Source organism: Pan troglodytes, chromosome 4 (assembly GCF_028858775.2).
Source record: "Pan troglodytes isolate AG18354 chromosome 4, NHGRI_mPanTro3-v2.0_pri, whole genome shotgun sequence".
Taxonomy (NCBI): Eukaryota; Metazoa; Chordata; class Mammalia; order Primates; family Hominidae; genus Pan; species Pan troglodytes.
In genome coordinates, this window is record NC_072402.2 from 21,404,137 (window position 1) to 21,422,603 (window position 18,467).

Here is an 18,467-nt window from a genome sequence, read left to right on the forward strand (position 1 = left end):
AGAGGAATGAACAGCTATTTTAATTAGTACCAGTGAGTGTTTGCGTTTGATCAGCAGTGCTCACAGAAATTCTGGAAAGGATGGTGGTGGTGGTATGTAAGTGGCAGCTGTACATTTAATGCGCATTGGAGGTACATGAAAGGATAATTTCAATGTTAATTACAATATCACTCTACACGTTTGAGAGATCACAGAACTAGAATTGGGGTTATTTGATTGAACAGAGTTGTATAAGCATTGAGGTATTTTCCTTTTTCTTTTCTTTTCTTTTTTTTTTTTCAGACAGAGTCTTGCTCTGTTGCCCAGGCTGGAGTACAGTGGCACGATCTGGGCTCACTGCAACCTCTGCCTCCCGGGTTCAAGCAATTCTCCTGCTTCAGCCTCCTGAGTAGCTGGGACTACAGGTGCCCGCCACCACGCCCGGCTAATTTTTGTATTTTTAGTAGAGACGGGGTTTCACCATATTGGCCAGGCTGGTCTCGAACTCCTGACCTTGTGATCTGCCTGCCTTGTCCTCCCAAAGTGTTGGGATTACAGGCATGAGCCACTGGTGCCCGGCCATACTGAGGTATTTTCTGTAACATTAGATGTGATTTTTGTTTTTTCCAAGTTGGTGACTACAGACATATCCAGGAAATAGGGAAGGGGGCTTCTTTTCTAATCAGGTATTTTCCTTAATCCTACTAATGTTCCTTTAAGATATGGATTATCCCATTTTATTGATTTGAGAAGGGAATATTACTTGTGACCATCCTAACACCCCAGCGATTAGCACCTATGCTGTGCTGATACAAAATACACACAGACCCACTTTATGACCTCTAGAATTTTGTTCTAAGGAAAGATGATGGAAATCCTGTATTGATCGTATTGCTGTGCTTGAGGGCACTGGATAACTTATTACATTAGTATGGGTCTTGGATATTTGCCTAAAGCCACAAACCTTTTGATGTCCACCTTCTAGCCCTGAGAAATACCTCATCCCTCATATAATTCCTGCAAGTAAGATAAAGCAGGACATCTAATGGAAAATTCTTTGCTCTCCCTGTTCTCTGACTTCAGTTGCATTAAAATTTTTTTGAAATAGTAACTTTGAAAATGATTTTCCAACATGTGTTCCAAATAATTTTTAACACTCTCTAACACAACTAGCTTAAATAATAAAGTAGATGAGAATGATAAAATTTGCCATATTTGGAATAGATAAAATTACTCTAAATAATTATGCAAACTTCAACTTTAAATTTAAACACTATAGGCATAAAATTTTAATATATAAAAATAATTTTATAAACCATACCTGAATGATTTGAATAATTTTTTAAGTGACTTAGTCTGTTCAGGCTGTTGTAACAGAATGTCATAGACTGAGTGGCTTATAAACAACAGAAACTTATATCTCACAGTTCTGGAGGCTAGAAAGTCCAAGATCGAGACTCTGGCAGATCCAGTGTGTGGTGAGAGCCTGTTTCCTGGTTCCATAGACAGCTGTCTTTCAGCTGTGTCCTCACATGGCAGAATGGAGCAGAAGAACTCTCTAGGGTTTGTTTTATAAGGTCACTAATCCCACTCATAAGAGTTCTACCCTCATGATGTAATCACCTCCCAAAGGCCCCACCTCCAAATATCATAAGATTGGAGATTAGTTTTCAACATATGAATTTGGTGGGGATGGGGCAGGACCAAAAACATTCAGTCTATAGCACCAGGATGATTTGACTAATTTTTTAAGCAGCTAAGAAGTTTCTTAAATTTTTTAAGCAAATAAAGTGCTAAGAAGAAATACACAAACCTTTAGAATCATGGATTTCCAATCTTTTGGCTTCCCTGGGCCACTCTGGAAGAAAAATTGTCTTGGGCCACACATAAAATACAATAACACTAACAACAGCTAATGAGCTAAGAAAAAAAAATCACGAAGTCTCATAATGTTTTAAGAAAAGTTTACGAAGTTGTGTTGGGTCACATTCAAAGACATCCTTGGCTGCATGCAGGCCATGGATTGGACGAGCTTGCTTTAGATGGATGCACACTGTGTCCTAGCAGAATAAAATCATAGCAATCTGCACTGTTAACACTGCCTGTCAATGAATCCTTTGTGGAATGTAGCAATACTGTCTTTTAATATTTCTTAAAACCATGTTTAAATGTAATTGCTAAAAACTAACTTTTCCCCTAAGTGATGAAACTCACAGGACATTTGCCACTAGGTAGCTTTCTATAAAATGACCTTACAGGAGTAATGCTACCTGGTATCACTGATTTTACTTTTTTAATTGAATATTGCCCATTATCTCTCCTAAGGTAAAAGAATAAATAAATGCCCATTTACTAAAGTATCTAAATTATTCTCAGAAATAGAAAAACAAGAATGTAAAAATTAGTTTTGATATTTAGATTAATAAAGTGAATAATAAATTTTTAATGTTAATTTATAACATTGTTTTCCCCAGCTATCTGTCTGTCTGCAGAATGGTATTTCTATTTGTATTTCTACATAGCAGCAGTTTGGCTCAGATAAATCATCTAATTCATAATACTGGTAGATGTGCCAAAAAGTCACACAAACCAGAAGGTTCAAAATAATTTCTATCAACTCTGCACAGTATGTTTGAGGAAGAGCAGATTGTTGTAACTTTCCTGCTTACAATCAGGGAGCATTCATAAACAGAGGCATTTAAACGTTTGTGTATATCTGACATTACAGAAACATCAAGAATCAGGTAGGAAAAGTCAATATTTATTGTCATCTATCAGCACTCAGATAATTACAGTAACAAATAATAGTAATAAAATGTTAATAAGTAACATTTTTGGGAACTTACTACATACTAGGCAGTAGTCTAAACACTTAAAAAATTCAGGACTAATTGTTTAAATTTATTAAGCAAATAGAATTCTAAGAAGAAATACACAAACCTTTAGAATCGAGGTGTCCAATCTTTTGACTTCCCTGGGCCACAATGGAAGCAGAAGAATTGTCTTGGGCCACATTATCAAAACAATCCTAAATTCCCCCTATTAGACCCAAAACAATCCTAAATTAAACTCAAAACAATCCTAAATTCCCCCTATTAGACCCAAAACAATCCTAAATTAAACTCAAAACAATCTTAAATTCCCCCACGTATGTAGAGATTTATTAAGCTCTACAAGAAACTATACCAAAAAAAATTTGTTCTTTGTCTTCCTGGAATGTATATTCAAAGAAAAGAAGTGAAAGTAAGATCACCCTCCCTTGCAGTGGCAGTATTTCCCAATTCCTTCCTAGTGAAGGTCTTCTTACATTTTAACAGAGGTACTTGATTTTATATTGGTGCTCTGCAATGTGTGTGTGTGTGCAGTGTGTGTGTGTGGAGTTTGTTTGTTTCTTTGGCTGGAGATGCTAACAACTATGATCCAGAACTCAGAGTATTTATGATTTTATTTTATTATAGAGGTTCCCAAATGGTGACAAGTATCTACTTCAGATTTCCTTCTGAAACATCTGGGAATAGGGTGTTACCAAGGAAGAAGAGGCCTCAAAGAATGAGTAAAGGGCAAGTTACAGATAACCGCCAGGGGTACTTTCATGAGATGTCCAATGAGCTCCTCTTTCTATAAGGCGTGGCTTTAAAACCTGTCTCGGTGTTACCGTTTCTTGCTGGTTTCCATTGAGAACGTTTCCTCCTCCTTACTTGATGCAGGAATCTTTGGCACAAACAAGACTGAGGTAAAAGATCCACTGGGCACCTCATACTTTTTCACAGCCCAAACACAACTCTTCATCTGCCCTTTTCCCAAGCTTGCTCCTGCTCCACTCTTCCCTAGGGCAGTAAAATCAGCTTCGGCCAGGTGTGATGGCTCATGCCTGTAATCTCAGCACCTTGGGAGGCCAAGGCAGGAGGATTGCTTGAGTTCGAGACCAGCCTGGGCAACATGGAAAGACCCCATGTCTACAAAAAACAAAAAATTAGCTGAGTGTAGTATCATGTGCCAGTGGTCCCAGCTATTCAGGAGGCTGAGGTGGGAGGATTGCTTGAGCCCAGAAGTTAAGGCTGCAGTGGGCCATGTTTGCATCACTGTACTGCAGCCTGGGTGACAGAGTGAGACCCTGTCTCAAAAAACTAAGTCTCATTTACCCAGTTGCTCAAGCCAAACATGTAAGCAATTCTCTGATTTCTGTTTTTCTTGGTTTCCACATTCAATCTAGTAATATGTCTATGGTGACTTTACTTTCAAAACATCCCGAATATATCCACCCTGGTCTAAGCTATCATCTTTTTGTGGGCTACTGTAGTAGCCTCCTAACTATCTTGTTTTCCCCACACAGTATATTTCTACCTAAGTGGTATTTTAAAAACGTAAATTATTCTGTGTAAGAGCTAGTAACAAAACAAATAAACAAAATGTAATGTTCTTCCTCTGTTTAAAACATTCCAATGGCTTCCCATCATGCTTGGAATAAAATCTCTACTCCTCATTCTGGTTACAAGCCTCCCTCTGTGGCACTATTTCTCTGTCATCCTGTGCTCCCTCTTCACTGGCTACCATGTTCAGGCATCCTTTGTTTCCTCAAGCAAGTTGAGTTTGTATTTTGCCTTAGAACATTTGTACTACGTGCACTTCTCCTGGTTAATTCCTTCCCATCATTGTGATCTTGTGCTGGTTCTTGCTTGTATACTTCCAGGTGATCCTCACTTACCCTTCTCTTGCAAATCACATTCTTTTGGGGATTTGGCCAATGGGAGATACTGGAAGGAGACTGGGAAAAGGGAAGAAGGAAAAAAACAGGACAATTGTCTTCTCTCATTCTCCCTCAACCCCCTTGATATGTCTCCCTGGTTTCACGGACCTTATCCAGCAGTGACTAGGTGACTGGGTCTCCTCTGTGGTTCAGTTCTCCACCAGACAGATCCCTCCATAATCCCAAATATTGTACTGCCAAGCACCCGCTCCATGGTGCCACTCCTGCCACAGAGTTGGTCCATGTGATCATCATCTGGGCTTCATTAACATCCCTCTGCTAGTGGCTTTCTGCGTTGCTCATGTCTGCCACACTCTATTTGATGCTCAATTCTTCCATCACCTGTGTAGCTACTTCCTTGTGTTCAATTCCCTTTGTTTGAAATACTTAGAGTAGTTTCTGTTTTCCTGACCAAAACTGTTCTCAACTACAGAGTTTTATCATTAGAGCAGCCCTCACTGACCACTGGGTCACTGTCCAGCCCATGTACCCATTTCAGTTCTCTTCATTGCGCTTTTTACTATCTGCTGTTTTTGTTTGTTTATCCATGTATTTGCTTGGTGCTATCTTGCTTATCATTGTATCCCCAGAGTCCAGTATCCTCAGAGCCTAGAATAGTGTCTGATATGTAGTTGGTGTTCAATAAATATTTATTGAGTAAATGAATAAAAGAAATGAATTGAGATTTGGCTAAACAAAATACTACTCAAATGAAGAGATGACATGAATGAAGTGAATGATAAGCAGGCCCCTAAATACAAACTCTAGCCAGTATGGGGGAAAGAAAATGAGAGAGAAATCAGGCAGAAAAAATGAAAATATTACCGTTTGGGAAGAAAGACAGTGGGTGAGAAGAAAACTAGTATTTATATAGTATCTATTAGCATGCCAGTTGCTTTACACACATGATTTCATTCTGTTCCCACATCAACTCTTATTGGGTAGATATGATCTCTGTCTTACTGAAGAGAAAACCAAGTATCTGAGAGGTCACATGACTCGTAAAATGCACAACAGGATTTAAGCCTACAACATCCCTCGGCTTGATTAGGACAGGCCCAGGAAAGTACATCATAGCCTCAATCCATGCCCATCCCACTTTTATTGTAAATGCAGAATTTTAAGATGCATATACATAAACTACCATTTCTAAAGAACTTGTTTTATTAATGCTAATTTCTCGTTTGGTGGATTCAAGTCAGGCCTTTAACATGACTTCGACATTGCTTTTATCCTGATTTGTTCTTAAGACTGTTTTATCCTGTTAAACCAATAGCCATCCCTAGTTTAAGAATTTGAGCCATTTTTGAAATTGATTCTCATCTTTTTCTTGCCCTTTCTCCCTCAAATAAATTGAAAGGCATCATGATCCACACCACTAAGTAACCAACGTTATCATAAGCTGAATAAAGTAGGCCTTTGGAATTTTCTTCCAGGTTGACCTCAGAATGAGCCTGTTCTAGTGATTTACTCTGCAGTAAGGAAGGGGTTTAGGGGACAGGCCTACCCCATATATCAGCAGCATCCCATAGAACACTAAGTTGTTATTCAGGTATGTGCTACATATGGCATCAATAGAGAAAGATGGCCTAGTTCCCCTCAAATTTGCCAGGCCCTTTATTTATACTGCCATCTGCTATGTTTTGTTGAATTTCATTGAAGAACTCTATTATCTTAAGGAGGACAATTGAATTCTCAGTCCTGTTCTGGGTTTCCTGCATTATGCCAAGGTCTGAAAGTGGTGGATGATGTTACTGTTTTGCAGCTTATAAGGAAATTGAGAAGTAAAAGCCCAAAGTGGTGGAGCAAATCATTTTTTCCTAATGCTAATTTCTCATTTGGTGGATTCAAGTCAGGCCTTTAACATGACTTTGACATTGCTTTTATCCTGATTTGTTCTTAAGACTGTTCCCTATCCTCAAACGTCATGCTCGCAGACACTGAAGACTTACAGCAAACAAACAAATCATGGAAATTAAATAGCAATAAAACTGTTGTTGGCTTCATGTAAAAATATTATCCAGTATTTAAATGGCGATTATTTCCAGAAACTTGGCAATTGTAACCATACAAATGATGAAATTGATTCCAGTCACAGTCCATCTTTGTTTGGAAAGGAAATACCAGTAGTGTTTGAAAAATGGGTTATTAAAGACCTTGGTTTGCTGAAGGTGGCTCATATCTTCTATTTGCTAACACAGCATCTTGTTGGGGAAAAAAAATAATAAGTGCAGCTTTTCCCTATCCCAGATTATTTTCACTATGGATCTTTAAGAGCAGGAAATAAAAAACAGCTAATGGTGATGGGGCATGTGGAATTACTTTAAGCAAAGCTGAACCCTGGTCCTGCTGACCACCTCCTCTTTCCTGTGCTGTTTTGTCTATGCTAGCCTTAGAATATATCAACAGATCTCTTTTAAGCTCAGATGGGGAGAAGGGATGGTGATTCTCTCTTTCTGTAAGGGAGTAATTTACAACAGATGTGCCTTTTTAGAAAGGTATAAATTTGTCTTGTAAAATATTTGTGAAGAAAAATAGCCTCTGGACTTCACAAAGCAGTCCTTACTTGGTTGTGGAGATGTCACAAAGAGCATTGTTTTTCTAATACTAATATGATTCTTTTCTCACACAATTTGATTATAACTCAAGGTTAGTTTTGGGGAAGACCCAAGTTTAAATATCTAAAACAATGTACCGAAAAAATACCACATGGGACTCGACAACTTTTTGACAGTGACCTGAAAGGAGCCCAATTTCAACCATGAGACATGGGTTATAGTCCCAGGAACTCTTTTTAACTAGTAATGAAAACTTAGCTTCTCCAAGCCTCAGTTTCCTGATCTGTAAAATGGAGGAACCATATGACCCTGCCACCTCAAGTGGAAAGATAAATTAAAAATGCTTTATAAGCCATAAAGTCCTATAAAAGATGTGATTATTTTCATAACAAATCTATTTAAGAAAAAAAAACTTTGCGGGCCCCATAGCTTGTGTATATGACTTTTTGTAACTTATACAAAAGACATAATCATAATAAAAGAATTGGAATCTTTCTTTGGTTAAAAACTGCACCAGTAAGTATATTAGCAACAGAACTTGTGCTATTTAAGATTAAATAACTCTGGCGCTGATTCAGCCATGAGGCTTACTGAAGAACAGCTGATTCTGATAGTTTTAACTGAATAAGCATTAACAGATAAAATCACATGATAAAAGGCATGCATCTTATGAGTATAACCAGTGGCCTTCAGAGGACATACAACTTCCAGTGGGTGGGGAATATTGTAAACAAGTGAACTTTCTGCTCAGGCGCCATTTTTCAAGTCCCATATCTCAGATGAGAACAAACACAACTGGAGGCACCCAAGGAGAGTGAGCACAAATTGAGGCAGAAGTTTGAGGGGGATCTTTAGGCAACTGATCTTTAGTTTCTTCAAGCTGGGAATGAGAATAATATCCATCACCCTCGTGTGATAGTTGTAAGGAACATATATGATGATACATATGACAAAGAAGTTTTACAAGCATGAAATACTATTCCTGAGATATAAAGGAGAAAATTCTGTTGTCTTTATTAAGATTTAATACAATTTAACTTTTAAAAGTGTTGTAGGATTTCCTTTTTCAGTCTCTTCAAGTTGTTAATAATATTAACGACTAATATTTACCAAGCACTTCCTATGTTCCAGATATTTATGGATTTTATGGCTTCAATGGATTAAACTAATTTAATTTTATAACCATTGCAAAGGTAGGTTGAATTATTATCCTCATTTTACAGATGAAGAACTTAATAAATTGCTCAAAATCACCTAGCTAAGAAAATGATGGAAGCAGCATTTGAACCATACTTAGCAAGAGAGCCAGTTACTAAGAAATCTACTCATCTTCTAAATATGGTCATCTAGTACCCACCTCCTTCTCTAAACTCTCAACTGCCTTCTCAGCTCTGCATTTGAACTTTCAACCATGTTCAAACACATATTTGAAAATGAAGTAAACAATTTCAAAAGAAGTTTTTTAAAAAACAAACGTACATCCTACAACTTTTTCATTAGAAGTTGAGATTTAAGAAACACACACAAAAAACCTAGCCCAGCATTTGCTATCTGGAATCAGAAACAAGCTCAGTGTTTCTGAGCTCACTCAAGCTTTGGTATTCTCACTCAAGCTTTAACTACTGAGCCTGTAGAAAGAGCAGGAGAAATTCCACCCACCAACTATTCTCAAATAAGCTTTCAATGGACTCTGAAGGGCAGAGACTATTCACAGTCCTTTTTATCTTATCTGTAAAATGAGTAAACCTAACCAGGAGGGATTTTAGTAAACATCTTATTTCACCTTTTTTTTCTTTTCTTTTCAAATGAGGTCTAAGGACAGGCAGTGACCTGTAATCCTGAGTGTGCTTCCACATTTTCTTGTGCTTTATTTTCAACGTAATTCACAGGTTCACATGCTTTCACATTTCAAAACCTTTCCACAATCTGTTCATTTTGATTTTACAGAAAACCCTGTGAGGCATACAAATTCTTATCTCAAAACTTGTGTTATCTTGGTTGAAAGTAGCCTTTGTTACTTTTTTTTTTTAAATCTCTGGATACTTGGGAGCCTCAGCCTCACAGCTTCTGTTGTGGCTTCTATCAGAGTTAGCCTAGAACTAGTCCTCTTTGGCCCTTTCACTTGGAGTCCGTCTGAAAGCAGAACTTCTGGGACAAAAGCCTGAGATGGGATAATCTATAAGGCCCCTTTTTCCTGGCTGCTGGCTGGGCAATTAAGTCAAAGGTTTTGATATTGATATTGATAAGGTTCTTTTAAGATCTTTCAAATACAGGTCCCTGGGTAACTTTGAGAGATCTATTCCAGAACCTCCCATGGATACCAAAATCATATCCAAAATCTGTGAATGCTCAAGTCTCTGATGTAACCCATTGGTCGAATCGATGGATGCAAACCCATTGTGTGGAGGGCTGACTATATTTGCAAGACAGTTAAAAAGGGTTTTCTTGGCTGGGTGTGGTGGTCCTGTAATCCTAGCACTTTGGGAGACCAAGGTGGGAGGATTGCTTGAACCCAAGAATTTGAGACTAGCCTGGGCAACACAGCAAGACCCTGTCTCTACCAACCAAAAAAAAAAAAAAAAAAATTAGCCAGACGTGGTGGTGCACACCTGTGGTCCCCGTTACTCAAGAGGCTGAAGTGGGAGGATTGCTTGAGCCTAGGAGGTTGAAGCTGTAATGAGCTGTGATGGAGCCACTGCACTCCAGCCTGGGCAACAAAGCGAGACCTCATCTCAAAGCAAAAGTTGGGGGGTTCTTCAGTCTTTGGCTCCAGGGAACTCTCCCTCCTGACAACAAGTCCATCTCTATTGCTGGATGCTTGCTGTAAGGTTTATTTACATTTAATAAAAAATATTTTATGTACAGCCTTTTACAAATAATTTTTGTTGAATTAGAAGTTAATATGGTTAGCAAGTTTTGTTTCTGTCTTGACTTTATGTCATTTGTGTTTCTGACCAGAGACATTTTCCTTCCCTTTCTCATAGTCAGTCAACTTCTCAGTCTTCTCATCTTCTTCTATCCGTTAGAGTATCTCTTTCCGTGTTTTCCTCTCCCTCTTCTCCTTTGTGTCTTCCTCTCTCTCTCTTTTTTTCCTTCTTTCTCTTTCCTCACTTTTTCTTTTTTTTCCATTCTTTCCTTCCTGGCTTTTATTTTAACATTTAGAGTGCCAGCTGCCACTTAGAAATGCCTGTTGTTTGCATTGTCTAGCCCAGGGTGTATTTCTCTCCAAATTCTTTTTACATTACAATCACCTTTAAAGTTGCACGCAAATTACATGTATAAGATTAAGCCAACAAGGTAAAGCACAACTAAATGCTATCACAAATTATGTAGTAGAAATGAGCTCTGAAAAGCATAAGGCTGCCTTGCAAAAGAGGAAGCAAATATTAAAACCAGGTAAAGACTCATTCTGCAAAAAAGCAAAAACAAAACAAAACAAAAACTCTGCCAAGTCAGCAGAAGGGAAAAAAAATCTCAGTGTAACATTATAAAGAATTTACCATCATTTTCTAAAATAGACTCTGACAAGTTAACACTGAGTCACCTGGTACAAAACTAAACATGCATAAAATGTTTCATATAGTTGAGAATTCCCTCTAATATCTCAAAATTTTGTTTTTAACATAAGCCAAAATGTTTGAGAACTGTTTTAAGAGAAAAATATACTATCTTGTTAAAAGGTGTCCATTTATCCTGTTAATCTTAAATATCCTGTTAACCTTAAATAACTTCAGTGTCTCAATAGAGTGTTTCTATTTTTCAAGGCTAATATCAGGAAGAGAGGCAAGGCACCAAGTAAACTGCACAAGATTTGATACAGTAAGAACTGAGTAAGACACTTAGATAAGATTCAGTAGCCAAGGGACTCTGAATTGCCAAACTGCTGAGAATTTCAGTATTCTAGATTTCAGGTTGAAACATGTTTTTTTTATATCTGAAAAAGAAGAAAGATTGGCACAGAGAAAACATTTGATCACTTCTTTTTGTGCCTTTATCCACTCCATACTTCTCATCTAATGTATTTTCCTTAGGTTGGAATTATAGATCTGAGAGGAAGTCTATTTTGCATGGCACCTGACTAAGTGAACTAGAGGAAGTAGTGCACCAAAACCATCTTTAGCATCCATCACGGGAAACATAAACATATTCCAAACATAATTTTAGACGTTGTGCTATGTGAGTCTATACTTGTCCAAAGAAGAGCTCCAATCAATGGTAAACTATAATAAATAATTATGTCTCATAGAAAATATCAACCTTACCATTCACCTTTTGCCAAAGGTTATGTAAGCAAGACTTTAAAGGAGAAGCAAAATTATGATAAAGATTAATTAGCTCTTTGGGATAGAAGGTATCTCAAATCCAAATACTTCCTCCAGGAAATAATAAGGTGACCATATGCCCTGGTATATATAGTTCCATTTTATGTTCATTATCGTAGCATAAGATTTAACAGCTCTCCCTTTCTCTGAAGACTCTCTCACCTTAGGAAGTGAAATAACATTGATTTTATAATAGTAATATTTGTAGCAAATATATTCTACATACCTGCTAATTCTGATTAATACAGCACAGGTGTTCAACAGATAACTTCTCAACATGGTTGACAATGACCACTATGGCAGGGTTCCTAAATGTATTAATGACTAAGCTAGGACACAGCTCGGCAGGAAAAACCAGTCCCAGAATATTCACCCTGATGTCTATCACTTTGGCTTCATGTTCCCATTTAGAACAGACTCAGTGAAGGGGAGAATCTGTCATTTTGGCTTGAAAGTCGATGAACAGGATTCTTCGAATATGTAAGGTATGCCTATTGATTATTTAGGTCTTTAGATTTTCTTAAATATCTCAAAAATAGGTGGTAGGTACTTCTTTGGAAGAATCTAGTTAACTTTCTGTTGCAATATGTCATAGTAAAGTAGGCATATATTAAAGAATCACTGTACTTCAACTTTTACACTTAGTGATGTTTTAGGGACGATTTAAAACCTAGTAAGAGAGCTTTTAGAAATATTGTATAGAATCATTAGAAATAGTTGTGCAATATAAATCTCACATATTCTCAGATTCATGGTTATAGCTGTTGTTGTGGATATTTTTTTTTTTTTGCATCTTCAAAAGAAACCTTAATAATGCATTAATAAGAAAACAAAACAGTGTCACTACCAAGACTGGGTGATTAACTACTCTATGATATTTCTTTCATCCAAGCTGCTTTATAAAGTAAAGCAAAAACAACAATAAAGGAATGTACCAATTTATTCTCTACAATAAAGTATTGAACATTATTGAAAAAAGTATGAAATATTGGAATGCAACACAGCAATTCCATTATCCATTGCAGCTTTGGGTCATATACTTTATATAAAGAGTAATTACTTCATTGGTTGGAGACCACAATGAAAGAATATAGAATTTGATGACAGACTTTAAAAGGAAAATTTTATCCCAAAGCATTTGCTTTTCAAAACTGCACCAACATTACAAACCATCTTATTTTGTCTTTTGGCAGTTGAGGGTAAGGGAGTGGCGGTGGACTGAGTGGGAGTGCAGTAGTAACAAAGCAAATGAAGAATGAGCGAATATTTAAAAATCCTTAGCCAATAATCATACATCAGCACTTGGATTTTAAAGTGGCTATTAAAAATTTTCTTCACAGATGCCTCAAGTGACACATCTTATTAATGAAGGTCCTGCATTTAATATTTGCTTACCTGCATTTAATATTTGCTTACCTTATTGACATTAAATGTGGTGGTTTCTAACACATCTTTCACTTTCTACCTTCAAATCAAGTTTCTGGATTTCATTCTCTTGCTCAAGATTTTAGCTCTATGATGATTCTCAAGGCTAGATTATGGTGTCTGCATTTTCGAAACATTTTGAAATCATTTTTCTTTATCTCAAAGGAATTCTTTGTAGGAACTGAAACCTTCCTGGATTGAACAGGAAGGTCATATGGTTATTATAGAGTATAGACTCTGGAGTTAGCCAGGCATTGTCCCAACCCAAGTTCTGTCACTTTTTCCTGAGCCTCAGTTTCCTCTTCTGTAGAGTGGAGAAAAATAACTACATTGTAGGATGGTTGTGAGTATTGGATGAATTATGAGAAAAGTACTTTACACTACTTAATGAGTGTCTGTTTATATTCCATTTCTTTCCAAAAATAATTTAAGATAGCTTATAAAAATATTAAAAATAGACAAGCCAAGTACCAGTTCATTTATTTCTTCTAACCATCTTCCTTTAGTAATATTAAAGAAAATTGGGGAAATATTCTTATTACAAAAGTAAAATATGAATTGCAAACAATTTGAATATTACAGGAAGGTATGAAGAAGATAAACTTCCATTACTGGAATATTTTGATGCATCTCCTTCATCCTTTTTTCCCCAACATAGGCATTTTAAACATAAATTAGGATTACACTATATATATTAGATCATAAGCGTTTTTGATGTCATTATATATTCTTTCTAAATATTTTCTGATATCATAATCTATCAATTGTATGTACTATAATTAATCTCATCCAACATACTATTAGTCTTTTTGTTATAAACAAAAATGCAATTAAAACATTTTCAGATGTTTACTATTTTAGAAATATCATCCCATCATTTGTAGCATTTGTTGATTTTTTTTTCCCACTTAGCCTTTTAAATTTATGACTTTTGACATGTTTTAAATTTTATGTAACCATTGCTATATTTTCCTTTGTAATTTATTTTACTTTTTGTATGTTTAGAAAGTTCTTTCCTATTCCAGGGTCAGTAAATAACTTCCCTGTATTGTCTTTTTATAATTCATTTTTGCTTTTAACTTTTTAAAAATTTTTATTTTATTTTTATTTTTATTTATTTATTTTTTTTTTGAGAGGAATTTCGCTCTTGTTGCCCAGGCTGGAGTGCAATGGCGCGATCTCAGCTCACTGCAACCTCTGCCTCCCAGGTTCAAGCGATTCTCCTGCCTCAGCCTCCTGAGTAGCTGGGATTACAGGCATGCACCACCACGCCCGGCTAATTTTGTATTTGTAGTAGAGATGGGGTTTCTCCACGTTGAGGCTGGTCTCGAACACCTGACCCCAGGTGATCTGCCTGTCTCGGCCTCCCAAAGTGCTGGGATTACAGGCATGAGCCACTGGGCCTGGCCAAAAATTTTAATTATATTTTAAGTTCTGGGACACATGCGCAGGACATGCAGGTTTGTTACATAGGTAAACATGTGCCATGGTGGTTTGCTGCACCTATCAACCCATCACCTAGGTATTAAGCCCTGTATGCATTAGCTATTTATCCTGATGCCCTCCCTCCCCACATTGCTCCCTGCACACCACCTGCAGATCCCAGTGTTTGTTCCCCTCCCTTTGTCTATATGTTCTCATTGTTTAGCTCCCACTTATACGTGAGAACATGTGGTGTTTGGTTTTCTGTTCCTGCATTAGTTTGCTGAGGATAATGGCTTCCAGCTCCATCCATGTACCTGCAAAGGACATGATCTAGTTCCTTTTTTATGTCTGCATGGTATTCCATGGTATATATGTACCACATTTTCTTTATCCAGTCTATCACTTATGCATTGTTGGTCATTTGGGTTGATTCCATGTCTTTGCTTTTGTGAAGAGTCTGCAATTAACATACATGTGCATGTATCTTTATAATAAAATAATTTCTATTCCTTTGGGTATATACCCAGTAATGGGATTGCTGGGTCAAATGGTATTTCTGGTTCTGGGTCTTTGAGGAATCACCACACTGTCTTCCACAATGGTTGAACTAGTTTACAGTCCCACCAACAGTGTAAAAGTGTTCCTATTTCTCCATAGCCTCGCCAGCATCTGTTGTTTCTTGACTTTTTAATAATAGCCATTCTGACTGGCATGAGATAGTATCTCATTGTGGTTTGGATTTTTATTTCTCTAATGATCACTGATGTAGAGCTTTTTTTTCATAAGTTTGTTGGCTGTATAAATGTCTTTTGGGCTGTGCACAGTGGCTCACGCTTGTAATCCCAGCACTTTGGGAGGCCAAGGGGGGTGGATCACCTGGGGTCAGGAGTTCGAGACCAGCCTGGCCAACATGGTGAAACCCCATCTCTACTAAAAATACAAAAAATTAGCCAGGTGTGGTGGCACATGCCTGTAATACCAGCTACTTGGGAGGCTGAGGCAGGAGAATTGCTTGAACCTGGGAGGCGGAGGTTGCGGTGAGCCAAGACTGCACCATCGCGCTGCAGCCTGGGCAATAAGAGTGAAACTTCATGTCAAAAAAAATAATAATAATGTCTTCTTTTATGAAGTGTCTGTTCATGTCTTTTGCCTACTTTTTAATGATTTTTTTCTTGTAAATTTAAGTTCTTGTAGATTCCGGATATTAGACCTTTGTCAGAGTGATTGAAAAAATTTTCTGCCCTTCTGTGGGTTGTCTGTTCACTCTGATTTCTTTTGCTGTGCAGAAGCTCTTTAGTTTAATTAGATCCCATTTGTTAATTTTTGCTTTGGTTGCATTGCAACCAAATCAAAATGTTCGCTTTAGAAGTTTTTGTCATGAAATCTTTGCCTGTGAGTATGTCCTGAATGGTATTGTCTAGATTTTCTTCTAGGGTTTTTATAGTTTTGTGTTTTACATCTAAGTCTTTAGTCCATCTTGAGTTAATTTTTTATAAGAAAGGGGTCCAGTTTCAATTTTCTGCATATGGCTAGCCAGTTTTCCCAGCACTGTTTTTATATAGGGAATCCTTTCCTCATTGCTTGTTTTTGTCAAGTTTGTCAAAGATCAGATGGTTGTAGATGTGCGGTCTTATTTCTGAGATCTCTTTTCTATTCCGTTGGTGTATGTGTGTTTTTGTACCAGTACCATGCCGTTTTGGCTACTGTAGCCTTGTAATATAGTTTGAAGTCAGGTAGCATGATGCCTCCAGCTTTGTTCTTTTTGCTTAGGATTGTCTTAGCTATACTGGCTCTTTTTTGGTTCCACATGAATTTTAAGGAAGTTTTTTCTAATTTTGTGAAGAAGGTCAGTGGTAGTTTGGGAATAGCATTGAATCTTTAAATTACTTTGGGTAGTATGGCCATTTTCACAATAATGATTCTTCCTATCCATGAGCATGGAATATTTTCCCATTTGTGTCCTCGCTGATTTCCTTGAGCAGTGGTTTGTAGTTCTTCTTGAAGAGGTCCTTCCCTTCCCTTGTTACCTGTATTCCTAGGTATTTTATTCTCTTTGTAGCAATTGTGAATGGGAGTTCATTCATGATTTGGCTCTCTGCTTGTCTATGGTTGGTGTATAGGAATGCTAGAAATTTTTGCACATTGATTTTTATATCCTGAGACTTTGCTGAAGTTGCTTATCAGCTTAAGCTTTAGGATTGAGACAACAGGGTTTTCTAGATATAGGATCATGTCATCTGCAAACAGAAACAGTTTGACTTCCTATGTTCCTATGTGAATACCCTTTATTTCTCTCTCTTGCCTGATTGCCCTGACCAGAACTTCCAATACTATGTTGAATAGGAGTGATGAGAGAGGGCATCCTTGTCTTGTGCCAGATTTCAAGGGGAATGCTACCAGCTTTTGCCCATTCAGTATGATATTGGCTGTGGGTTTGTCATAAATGGCCCTTTTTATTTTGAGGTATGTTCCATCAATACCTAGTTTATTGAGTTTTTAACTTGAAGGGATGTTGAATTTTATCGAAGGCCTTTTTCGCGTCTATTGAAATAATCGTGATTTTTGTCTTTAGTTCTGTTTATGTGATGAATTACTTTATTCATTTGTGTATGTTGAATCAGCCTTGAATCCCAGGGATGAAGCCAACTTGATTATGGTAGATATTGTTTTTAACTTCTTAACATTAATATGGAATGTATTTGGGGCTATTTGAGGCACATATTAAGATAGATTTTGGCTATCTATCTTCAGATGTGAATGTCTACTTCAGGTAGGATTTAACATAACTTTCCCCAAATAGTTAACACAACTACCCAATAACAACACTTCCTTATTTCCTTTGTGCATGGCACCTTATCATATACCAATCTTTTGATGCGCATATCTCATTTTAATTAAATACTGGGTACACTGAATGCCTTCTCATGATTTCTCTTTTGTAAAATTTCTTAGCTATAGTTACCTATTTGTCCAACAAACTGTAGAAACATTATTAAGTTCTCCCCGTTTTCTCCACTCTAAACATTAGGATTTGCTTGAAATTTCATTAAGCCTATATATTCAACTGAAAAAAAAAAAAACTTTTTATATATTTCGTAAATTTCCTGCTGAGGTTTTACCTAGGTATTTCATATATTTTGTTACTGTGAAATATTTTTTCACATAATTTTGAGCTGAAAGACATTCTCAATGGACTTTCATTGTACAACCAGCATGCTTCAACTCGTTTGACTTATTCTGTATGTGGTTAAATATTTATGAGTACTTTGCTTCATAGACATAAATGAACTTAGCTGGTGCTTGAGATGAGAATACTAAGGGACACACAGTTGGGGCAGACCAACTTTGCAGTTTTGAAAGGAACAGGAAAAAGCCACTAGTTATTCATTTTACTCTAACGTGCACAATTGTATAGGTGAAACTTTTTTTTTTTTTACTGGAGAGTGTGAAAGATAAATTGATGCACCAACGTCTGTCATGACAAGTGAATGGTGACTTCTGAAGACAGTAGGGAACCCTAAGTAGCTAACTAGCTGTTCCCAATACTGTTATTAAGCTTTATGCGTCTCGTCTAATTGACAATCCATTTTGGCATAAGCAAGATGAATAATAGACAAATTTCTCCCATGTGAATTAAATTTAAAATTAAGGCTCTAAGTAACTGGTATCTATAACAAAGATCGTTATAAAACTGGCCTCCATATCCTTGGTCCCAGTGTACCCTGTTGTCCTTGGAGGAGGCACACACATCTGTCATTCACTTGCCCGCAGTTTCTGAGGTGGCGGGATGCCAGCCCTGGCCAAGTGTTCACACTGTAGAGTGCTTTAGACTCTTCTGAAATGAAAGTCAGTATGTAAATGTGCAACATGACATTATTATTCTAGCTTCCTGGCTGCTTTCAGCAAGCACTGACTGCCACATGAGGTCTCAAGTGTTCTGGCATAGTGTGCAAGTGTTCAAAAGAAGTTAAAGTAATGAAATTGGATCTACATTTCCATAGATATTCAAGC

At 37.1% G+C, this 18,467-nt stretch overlaps 1 protein-coding gene across 26 annotated transcripts in view; it reads left to right on the forward strand.

The window, feature by feature from the left end:
- The window catches only part of MCTP1 (multiple C2 and transmembrane domain containing 1), a 595,843-nt gene that overhangs the window by 565,288 nt on the left and 12,088 nt on the right, over positions 1 to 18,467 (forward strand). The window lies entirely within an intron of this gene.